A 12,100-nucleotide genomic window follows, 5' to 3' on the forward strand; every position below is an offset into this window, starting at 1 on the left:
TTCATGCGGTCATGGCAACATATTACCCCATCTACCTTCCTAATAATGGAGTTCCCTAATACCACAATCTTTCTTGGTATCTGAGCATCCTGATTCCCCATTGTGCTGGAGGAACTATTCCCCTGGCTGCTAGAGGAATCAATCTCCCCCATCCTTGCCATTTCTGCCCTGACACTCCCAATATCTTCACTGAATCTGGCAAATCTATTGGAATGGGTCAGCTCAGAGCTGGCCTGCCTCTTCCTCGTGCCCCTGCTTCCCCTTCTAACTGTGACCCAGCTACCGACCTGCTCCTCACTAAGAGCGCCACCATCTGAACCACTATTCAAAGCAAGGGCCTGCTCAGTGATCACTAAACCCCTTTCAAGATTGTCAATGTCCCTCAATATTGCAAGTTTCCTCTTCAGATCAGCAAGCTTGGACTCTAAAGAGACCACCCGCACACACTTCTCACAGAGGTATGATCCTTGGAACGGCTGCTCCAAGTGCACATACATGGGACAAGATGTGCATTGAGTGACATTCTCAATCCTGCTCATTATTGCAACTATGACGTTTATAAGTACTAACAATAAACTGTACTTCACTATACTACTATACCTTGTTTAACCCGTTCCTTGCTCAAACTCCTTCTGGTTCAAACTGCACACTTAATACAACCAGCACTTGAAATCAACCAGTCACACAGATCAGGACACACAAGCTCAGAATTTGTTAGAAACCTCTGTTTCAATAGGGACACCAATTTATATATGATCTAATTATAATATGTGAAAAACAAAATCATTTATTTTTACATTGGGTTCAGAGTTGATAGAAAACCATACTAGATGGGATTTTACAACCACATATGGTAGGTTGACTGATACAATACAAAATCACCATATTTATTAATGCATGCGGACAAATCAACTCATTAGTAAAGTCAATTACCCTTCACTTCTGGGGGGGGGGGCTATTCTGTTTTATTTCATGAGTTTGTTAATAAATCTGGGCAAGATACAACATAGTTGTGAACTTCTTGAGTAGACATTAAGATGAAGTGCTCTGCTAAATACAAGACTTCAGGTGGCCTATTTCTACTTATACGTAAGTCCACCCTCCATGCCCAATACTGTGACTAACGTTCGGCAAGGAGTGACCTCACGATGTGGAGATGCAGCGGCGCATCATCAATCTGATGCGGAGGCACGAGGAGACCTGAGGTGCCACCGGACGGGACAGTCAGGCGGACGCGCCAGCAGGAACAAGGGACTCCATACACAGACTACTCCCGGACCATAGTAACCATAATACCTTCTGCTCTTTATGCACAATGATTATGTAAGTGCATTTCTAACTCTTGTGCCAAATAAAGCTTTTAATATTCCACTATGAGGTGTGCGCTTCTCTGCTTTTTTATCTTTATACCATAACTCTATCCAAGGATCCACTTGATGAATCAAAACATATTCGTACAGTACGTGCCATAATGAAACAGCATGGCCTTGTGCATAGAGCAGTAGTGCCTCAAATGAAGATTTATTTCTTAGGTATAGTAATAACTCTTCATGGCACATGGTTACATTAGGAATTATTTTAACAAGGTGCAATGTTCTTTTATTTGGTATAATATTGCTCTGTATGTGCTGGAGAAATGTCATTCCACAATCTTAGTTATTATACCTCTATGGAGTATAGTTTTAAGGGCTCATTCCTTCCAATGTAATTTACAGAGGTTGGGAGCTTGATTACACATTACTTGTACACTTTGTTCTTGAAATGAAATTGAAACAATTACATGTACGTTTGATGAAATGCTACATATGAAACAAACAAAAATAATAATACAAATATTAAGATAATGTCATAATGTGTCAGATAATTATTTTTTGTACTACAGTATCTTGAAAAAAGCTTTTATCATTAGGAATGAGGATAGGAGTTGGGAAATAGGAGCTGAAAATAAAAGCCCTTTCAACAAAACCTTAAACATTAAGCGGTAAAAATGACTTTGGAGAAATGTATTTATGTTCTACTCTACTTGCAGTGATTATTGTCACGTGGAAGTTATTTAAAAAAACTTCTATTAAGCTTTTCAGCTATATTATTTTTGTAATGACAGGAGAGAAACAACAGAGAATTTAGTTTGCATAAGATAATTAGTAGCTCGATTGGCCTTTGCAATGTTAGCAAATATACAAAGCTTCTTTAAAAAAAATGCACTTTACAAACAGTATGTCAATGATATTCATTGATTTACCAAATGTAAATGCTATTGTCTTGCAAAAATATGTAGACAAAAAAAAAAGATTTTAAATCCCCTGTCAAATATGTATATTTAATTTAAAAAGCTTGGCATTTTCCTTCAAAACCAAGTATGCATGGATTAACTTAACACTTGGGTGACAATAGGTTATTTACCATGAAATTATTGTGGTCTTACGTTGCTTTCTCTCCAACGCTCTATAAAATAAATTCATGAGATGCCCTCACTGCAAAATAAAATGAACAACAATGAGTGCCAACATGTGTGTTATGTTTTTAAATATGTTATATAAAAAAGCTTTTTCTCAATTGTATCTATGGACAGGTGGTGGTGAAAGATTCTTCATATTCTTTGTGTGGCCAGCAGAAAATAGGCGAAGACATAAAGGGCATTAATTAACTCTAGGTCCTGAAGGGGGATTGAATTAAACACAGGCACTATTTTGTATTAGTCATTCCAAAAAACAAAGGGGGCTGATTAGGAATTACCCCCTATTCCGAGTGTACCTCGTGCATCTGCCGATCTGCATTTTGCAAGCTTATTCTGATCAGTTTACATTAGGTGATTTACTAAAGAAAATAACTGGTGTTTTTATTTTATTTATTTACTGTAAAAAATGTTTTACCAAGAAATAATCCAATTAAAAAAAGCAAATAAATTCACTGCGGATTTTCTTCAAAACAAAAAATGTATTTACACTGGCGACCAAATTTATTCTTACTTGGCTAGCTCCGCGAATTTCAGAAGATCCCGGTGATGTGCGGTATTGTGTCGTTTTCTCCCGGGGTATATAGCGTTATTTTCGCGGCTGTGATTTAAGCATTTTATTCCCGCTGGCTGCAATACTGCAATGCCGTGTAAAAACGCATGGGGGCGTTTGCGAGCTGTTGTCTTTAAAGCCGTCCCCTATGACCCCTAACATACAGTACTGTACATTTTTATTCATAGTGTACATGTGCAGGGGGTCTCCGGAGCTGAACCGCATTGGTTTCAAGCCGGGGGACCCCCTGCTCCCCGAGATACAGCCCCCTTTATGAGGTGCCGGTATCCCTCTGCGTTTAAAGGTCCCAATCACGTGACCGCGACCTGTAAACCAAGCAGAGGGATACCGGCACCCCCTAAAGGGGCCTGTATCTCGGGGAGCAGGGGGTCCCCAGACCTAAAACCACAGCGGTTCTGCTCCGGAGACCCTCTGCACATCTACAGTATGAATAAAAAACATATATAAATAAACACTCGTTCCTTACCTTAGCGGCTATGTGCTATGGTAACGAAGCAGCATTTCTGTATTTTAATAATATTGTACAGTGAGCAGGGGGTTCCCTGAGCCAGAAATTAATGCTCAGGGGACCCCCTGCTCCTGCACAATATTATTAAAAATACAGAAATGCTGCTTCATTACCATAGCGTATAGCCGCTAAGGCAATGAAGGGGTTAACTCACCGTGCCCGCTTTATTGTGGGTAGAGGGGGTGGGTGAAGGGGGTATTTGGCCCTTGGTGTGAGTTTAGGACTTGCGGGGGGGTTGCGGGTGCACTTAACCCCTTCACGGCCATAGCAGTTAATACCGCTACGGTCATGAAGGGGTTAAGCCCTCCCGCTTCCCCCCGCAAGCCCTAAACAACAACCGTTGGGGCTAATACCCCCTTCACCCACTCCCGCTACCCACAATAAAAAAAATCACACACAGCAGCCGCCCAAAAAATAAATAAATAAATAAATCTAAATAAATAAATGACTATAAATAAATACATTTGAAATACATTTTTATTTATAGTGTAGATGTGCACGGGGTCTCCTGAGCTGAACCGCGTTGGTTTCAGGTCGGGGGACCCCCTGCTCCCCGAGATAAAGCTCCCTTTATGAGGTGCCGGTATCCCTCTGCGTTTAAAGGTCCCGATCACGTGACCGCGACCTGTAAACCAAGCAGAGGGATACCGGCACCCCCTAAAGGGGCCTGTATCTCGGGGAGCAGGGGGTCCCCGGACCTAAAACCACAGCGGTCCTGCTCCGGAGACCCTCTGCAGATGTACAGTATAAATAAAACACACATATAAATAAAGAATCGTTCTTTATCTTAGCGGATATGTGCTATGGTAATGAAGCAGCATTTCTGTATTTTAATAATATTGTACAGTGAGCAGGGGGTTCCCTGAGCCAGAAATTAATGCTCAGGGTACCCCCTGCTCTTGCACAATTTTATTAAAAATACAGAAATGCTGCTTCATTACCATAGCGTATAGCTGCTAAGGCAATGAAGGGTTAAGGCAGAATAAACAATAAATACATTACATACATATTTTTAATGTGTGTTTTAAACCACCCTGCCTTCACTATAATCTATGTATAAACCCCTCCCCCTATTGTGTGTGAAGCTTCCCTGCCTTCACTGTAATCTATGTAAAACCCCCTCCCCCTATTGTGTGTTTTAAACCTCCCTGCCTTCACTGTAATCTATGTAAAACCCCCTCCCCCTGTTGTGTCTGCTAAACTTCCCTGCTTTGACTAATCTGTGCAAGTCCCCCTCCCCCTATTGTGTCAGTTAAATCTGCCTGGCCTGTGTTTTCTGTGAGTGCAGTGTACTGTATGTAAATGTGGGGAGGGGGATCCCGTGTAAATAACCATACCCACACCCACTACCCACTACCCACCTGCACATGGCCCCTCCGCTGCTGCAAAAAAGAGACAAAAATGAAAACATACAAAGTAATGTCCCCTAACCCCTTAATCACCATAGCGGTTATTAACCGCTACAGTCATTAAGGGGTTAACCCACCCTCATGCCTACATACCCTCCCACACTAACCATCCTTTTTCCTCCCAAGCCTCTGTCACATGGTATACTAGAGCCAATCAGAGTAGGGATGGAGTTCCCACGCTCTGATTGGCTACCATAACATGTGAGGGCGGCCATGTGTCTTTTCATGACGTCATCTTAAAGGCAATTGAAGCAAAGCCATTCTGATTGGCTGTGCTTTCATTGCCTTTAAGTGACGTCATCATTTTTATTTTTGTCGGCCAAAACACATGGTTTTCACGGCCCAATCAGGACCGTGGGAACCATGACGAAAAATGTGACGTCATAGGCCTTTAAAAGCCTATGTCGTCTCATTTTGAAGCCAGACGCCGTGGAGGAAGGACCTCTGGGCAAGAAAGAAGACCAGGGCGTGGCCGCAGATGGAAAGAAGACCCCGCCCCGCCCGGAAGAATATAGAAGAAAGAAGAATACAGATGAAGATAAAGATGGATTACAAGTAAAAGACCCGTGGATTGATTTGGATTTTTAGTTTAATGTTAATTTTTTTATGGTTTATTATTTTATGGGTTCCTGTTCGTGGATTGGTTCGTGAGTAAGCTGCGCAACGGGAGTCGGTGGGGGCAAGTAATGGTAAGTGAACTAAAGAAATGTATTTTATTTAACTTGTTAATTTTTTTAAAAGCTTTTTTAACATGTGTATTTTTTTTGTGGTATATCATTTCTTGCAACTGTATGTATGTATGTATATATGTCTAGAGAGATATATACACACAGGGTAAGAAATGATGTTGTTGTAAAAGCTTGATTTGATGTGTTTTAAATTAATTTGACTATGCAGCTATGCTTTATTGTGAGTTTAAAGTATTTTAAAATTAGATAGATGTATTCCTTGGTATTGTATTGTGTGTTTGAGGGAGGTCAGCGATAGCCTTGGTTTTAAAGGTTGGATTTTGGTTGGTACTTATATTTTTTCACAGGCTAAATTGTTCGGCTTCAGGCGTGAATTAGTTAATTGTTTCATTGTTCGGGATGGAGTGTGAATTGTTTAGGGATGTAAATAATGATTGCTAATTGATTTTTGTTTACTTGGTTGATTCATTTGCAGAATGTATATGGCGCATAGATTTTATGCATCATTTATATTGGAATGTGAGGTGTTTCATTAGCTTCTCATTGATTTGTGATGATATAGATTGTGAGATCAGTTAGGATTATTAAAGGAAATTGATTTTAATGTAGTGTCTGTATGGAGAAGTGTTTGGTTGTAGGACAGTATGGTTTTGATAACCCTTCTACATTTATTTGTATATTGGTTCATCGTGTGTGTATATACTGTGTATATAGATAAATACTGTATCTCTCTCTCTCTCTCTCTCTGTATATATATATATACAGTATATATATATATAGTTGCATGATGAAGCCACTGTACAAATTCATGTGTGAAGGGTGGGTTTCGGGCCAGTGTGGCTTAACCCCTTAATCACCTTTGCGGTTATTATCTGATAAGGTGTTTAAGGGGTTAATTGATATCTGAATGTACTTGCAATGTATTGGCTTTGTATTTGCTATGTATGTTGTGGGCAAGACAAGGATGTTGCTGGCGACGGACACTTCGTATTGATGAGGTCAGTAGTACTTTATTTATTTGAATATGCTAGTTAATGTTTTTAATAATGGGCAATTAATCTATTATCCATATCTGGATAATAGTTATTTTGCACATTATTGTACTGTAGGTGTTGGGGGGGAGGGTGTATGTATTGAATGTATAGGCCAGGTTTATTTTTTTTACATTCAGGGTTGGTTCCGTGGTTCTGCGTGGGACCTCTGGAGACCACCTGTGGGTATCCTCGGGTATCCCAAGGGTATCAGACTGGTGGTTCCACGGGTGACACATGCGGGGATGAAGATATATATATACATATACACAGTATATACTGTATATGTATAGGGATTGTTATTATATATATTCTGTATATATACAGTATATATATATATATATATATATATATATATATATATATATATATATATATATACTGTATATATATACATATATATTTATTTATCTTCATGTATTTATTTATTTATTTAGATTTATTTATTAATTGTGGGGCTGCTGTGCGTGATTTTTTTTTATTGTAGGTAGCGGGGGTGGGTAAAGGGGGTGTTTGGCCCTTGGTGTGAGTTTAGGACTTGCAGGGGGGGGGGTTGCGGGTGCACTTAACCCCTTCACGACCTTTAGCAGTTAATACCGCTACGGTCGTGAAGGGGTTAAGTGCACCCGCTACCTCTCGCAAGCCCTAAACAACCACCGTTGGGGCTAATTCCCCCTTCACCCACCCCCACTACCCCCAATAAAAAAAAATCACACACAGCAGCAGCACAATTAATAAATAAATCTAAATAAATAAATATATAAATGAATATAAATAAATAAATTTAAAATAAATTTTATTCATAGTGTAGATGTGCAGAGGGTCTCCGGAGCTGAACCGCATTGGTTTTAGGTCTGGGGACCCCCTGCTTCCTGAGATACAGCCCCCTTTAGGGGGTGCCGGTATCCCTCTGCTTGGTTTACAGGCCGCGGTCACGTGATCGGGATCTTTAAATGTAGAGGGATACCGGCACCTCATAAAGGGGCCTGTATCTCGTGAAGCATGGGGTCCCCGGACCTGAAACCAACACGGTTCAGCTCCGGAGACCCCCTGCACATCTACACTATGAATCAAAATGTATTTTAAATGTATTTATTTATATTCATTTATTTATATTTATTTATTTATTTTTTGGGCGGCTGCTGTGTGTGAGTTTTTTTTATTGTGGGTAGCGGGAGTGGGTGAAGGGGGTATTAGCCCCAATGGTGGTTGTTTAGGGCATGCGGGGGGGGGTAGCGGGAGGGGTTAACCCCTTCATGACCGTAGCGGTATTAACTGCTACGGCCGTGAAGGGGTTAAGTGCACCCGCAACACCCCCGCAAGTCCTAAACTCACACCAAGGGCCAAATACCCCCTTCACCCACCCCCGCTACCCACAATAAAGCGGGCACGGTGAGTTAACCCCTTCATTGCCTTAGCGGCTATACGCTATGGTAATGAAGCAGCATTTCTGTATTTTTAATAATATTGTGCAGGAGCAGGGGGTCCCCTGAGCATTAATTTCTGGTAAGGTAAGGAACGAGTGTTTATTTATATATGTGTTTTATTTATACTGTACATGTGCAGAGGGTCTCCGGAGCAGAAACATTTTTGTTTTAGGTCCGGGGACCCCCTGCTCCCCGAGATACAGGCCCCTTTAGGGGGTGCCGGTATCCCTCTGCTTTGTTTACATGTCGCGGTCACATGATCGGGACCTTTAAATGCAGAGGGATATCGGCACCTCATAAAGGGGGCTGTATCTCGGGGAGCAGGGGGTCCCGCGACCTGAAACCAACGCGGTTCAGCTCCGGAGACCCCCTGCACATCTACACTATGAATAAAAATGTATTTTAAATAATTTTTAATGTGCCGTTGTTTGCGCAGAGAGAGCAGCGGTTCTCTCTCTGCTGCAAACACATCTCGCCAGGGGACGGCCTACAGTATCATTGATGTGCATATACAGTACTGTATGTGTACAGTACTGTATGTTAGGGGTTATAGGGGTTGTTGTTATACAGTATATATATATATATATATATATATATATATATATATATATATATATATATATATATATATATATATATACATATATATACTGCATTACAATTCATGAATTTATGCCATCTGGCGGACACGCGAAGCATTGCAGCCTAGTAAATCCCGAACCATTATCAATTAACACATCAACCGCGCGTCAGCCGGGCATGCTCCTTGCTAGGAAGGCAAAAGGAGCCCGGCATGCTCCGGGTGAACAGTGTGGCATTCCAGGAACATGCCAGGTACAAGCCGGTGATTAGTAAGAATAAAGTCTGCCGCAGCAGTAGCAAGAAAAAAATGACGTTTTCAAGTAAAGTGGCATGATTTTATCTCCTGCAAGTTTAAATCTCCTGCATCCTGGCCCATGTTACAGGGACATTTAAACAGTCATGGATGCCTACACCGCATACAGAGACCTGTACCTCGGGAAGCAGGGGTCCCCCGACATGAAATGAAAGCGGTTCCCTCTGCTTCAATCCTATGTACTAAAATTAAAAGTAAACTAAAAGCAAAGCTTCATTACCTTAGTGCAGGCCTGCACAACATATGGCCCGCGGCCCGCCTGGCCTCTCTGTGCGGCCCGCAATGACTCCGGCCAGGCGCCTGTAAATTAAATAAAAAAAAAGGTTCAAAAAATGGCGGCGATTCATATGTCATGTCATATTGAGAGGAGGGGGAGAGAGTGTCATATTGAGGGGCGAGAGTGTCATTTAGGGGAGGGGCAGAGTGTCATATTGAGGGGAGGGAGAGAGAGAGTGTCATATTGAGGTGAGGGAGAGAGAGTGTCATATTGAGGGGAGGGGAGAGTGTGTCATATTGAGCGGAGGGGGAGAGTGTGTCATATTGAGGGGAGGGGGAGAGAGTGTCATATTGAGGGAAGGGGAGAGAGTGTCATATTGAGGGGAGGGGGGAAAAAGTGTCATATTGAGAGGAGGGGGAGAGAGTGTCATATTGGGGGAGGGAGAGAGAGAGTGTAATATTGAGGGGAGGGAGAGAGAGTGTCATATTGAGGGGAGGAAGAGAGAGTGTCATATTTAGGGGAGGGGGAGAGAGTGTCATATTGAGGGGAGGGTGAGAGTGTGTCATATTGAGGGGAGGGGGAGAGTGTGTCATATTGAGGGGAGGGGGAGAGAGTGTCATTTAGGGGAGGGGGAGAGAGTGTCATATTGAGGGAAGAGAGACATGGGGGGATGCTGACTTGTGGGGGGGGGATGATGACATGGGATGCTGACTTGGGGGGGGATGCTGACTTGGGGGGGGGATGCTGACTTGGGGGGGGGGGCTGCTGACATGGAATGGGCTGGGGGGATGTGGAGGGGGTATTGTGTGTTTGATGTGGAGGGGGGTATTGTGTGGGTGAGGGGGAGAGATGGGGGTATGAGAGATAGATGGGGAGTATCGTAAAGGTTGATAGTGATGGGTTGTGGGGGAGATATGAGGTTATGATGATGAGAGATGCTGGAGGAGAGTTGATGATGATGATTATTTAACCCGTGCGGCCCAAATTTTTTTTCCTTGGAGCAGTTCGGCCCTTCTCACTTTACGAGTTGGGCAAGCCTGCCTTAGTGGCTAACCGCTGAGGTAATAAAGGGGTCAATACCCCTCCTCCCCCAACCCACAAACCAAAGTGGCCTAACCACTCACCCCCCCTCCTCTAGACTATTGTCTGATATCCCTATTAAAGGAAATTTGTGCTGAGCTAACCGTGATGTGCATGTGACTAAATGGTACTGTGATAAGAAAACAAACTTAAATGATATAGGGCCTCATGCAGTAAGCCCCGATAAGGCTTTTTCGTCATTTTATAGCCGTTTTTTGCCCTCCTGATTCAGTAAGCCCCGATAAGTGGGAATTATCGGCAACTTTTCACCCGAAAAATATTTTTTCGCCACCCGGCTGCCGATAAGCCACTTATCGGGACTTTTTTTTCCCGCCTGAATTCAGTAAGCCCCGATCAGCTTTTCGGTGCTGATCGGCAGGCCAGATTGGAGATTTTATGGCCAATCCAGCCCGCCAACTAAAGTTGGCAACTTGCTGAAGGAGAAGCATCGGCAAGGGCGACACTTAGGAAAAACCGCTAAGGCAATGAAGGGGTTAACCCACCGTGCCAGCGTTATTGTGGGTAGCGGGGATGGGTGAGGGGGGTATTTGGCCCTGGGTGTGAGTTTAGGACTTGCGGGGGGGATGCGGGGGCACTTAACCCCTTCACGACCGTAGCGGTTAATACCGCTACGGTCCTGAAGGGGTTAAGGCCTCCCGCTACCCACCCGCAAGCCCTAAACAACCACCGTTGGGGCTAATGCCCCCTTCACACACCCCCACTGCCCACAATAATAAAAAAACACACCCCAGCCCCACAATAACGAAATAAATAAATAATTAAATAAGTATATATATATATATATATATATATATATATATATATATATATATATATATATATATATATATATATATATATATATATATATATATATACCCAACAACACCTATACCCCCCTAACATACAGTATAGTAATGGGCAGAATGACTATTATCCACAAATGGATAATAGTGCAGTTGTCCATTTACAATACATACACAACAATAAAGACTTTAAATACATATAGCACTCACCCATGTCCCACTGCCACGATGAAGGCCATCCTCATCTTCATCCTGCCCATGCCCCATCCGCTTCTGCAAAACAAACACAAGAATTACAACATCCAAATTAATGTCCCCTAACCCCTTAATCACCATAGCGGTTATTAACCGCTACAGTTATTAAGGGGTTAAGCCACCATCACCCACATACCCTCCCCCACAAAGCCCCCCAACCACCCTCACCCAATACCCACAGGGGAGTCCTACCAAATACCCTTGGGCCTAATACCCCCTCCCCCAGCACATACAGTACAATAATGTGCCAAATAACTATTATCCACATAGGGATAATACATTATTTGGCCATTATTAAACACATTCAATACCGTTAAAATGTAAAGAAAATTGTACTAACCTCATCAATAAGAAGTCTCCGTCGCCAGCATCATCCTTGGGGTCCGTTGCCAACATTATAAATAGCCACAACATTTGAATATCATGAACATAACACTGAACCCCTTAATCACCTTATCGGGTACTTACCTGAAAGGTAATTAAGGGGTGAAGCCATCCTGCAATGCCTACAACAGTTATGCATAACATCCTCAGTGAAATAAAAACCAATTGCCTAACCAAATTCCATTTAATCATTCAATCTGTAGGCTCACATGCCTCATAAAACATTGCATTTACAGTGTATACATGTAGCATAACATGTAAACTGCATGTACACGCTGCAAATCAATGTTAACAATACAATAATCCCACTCAAATCGCCATACATCACAAGAAGTATATTATTTAATCCAATAAACTCACCATCAATGAA

Source organism: Ascaphus truei, chromosome 4 (assembly GCF_040206685.1).
Source record: "Ascaphus truei isolate aAscTru1 chromosome 4, aAscTru1.hap1, whole genome shotgun sequence".
NCBI classification, from domain to species: Eukaryota; Metazoa; Chordata; class Amphibia; order Anura; family Ascaphidae; genus Ascaphus; species Ascaphus truei.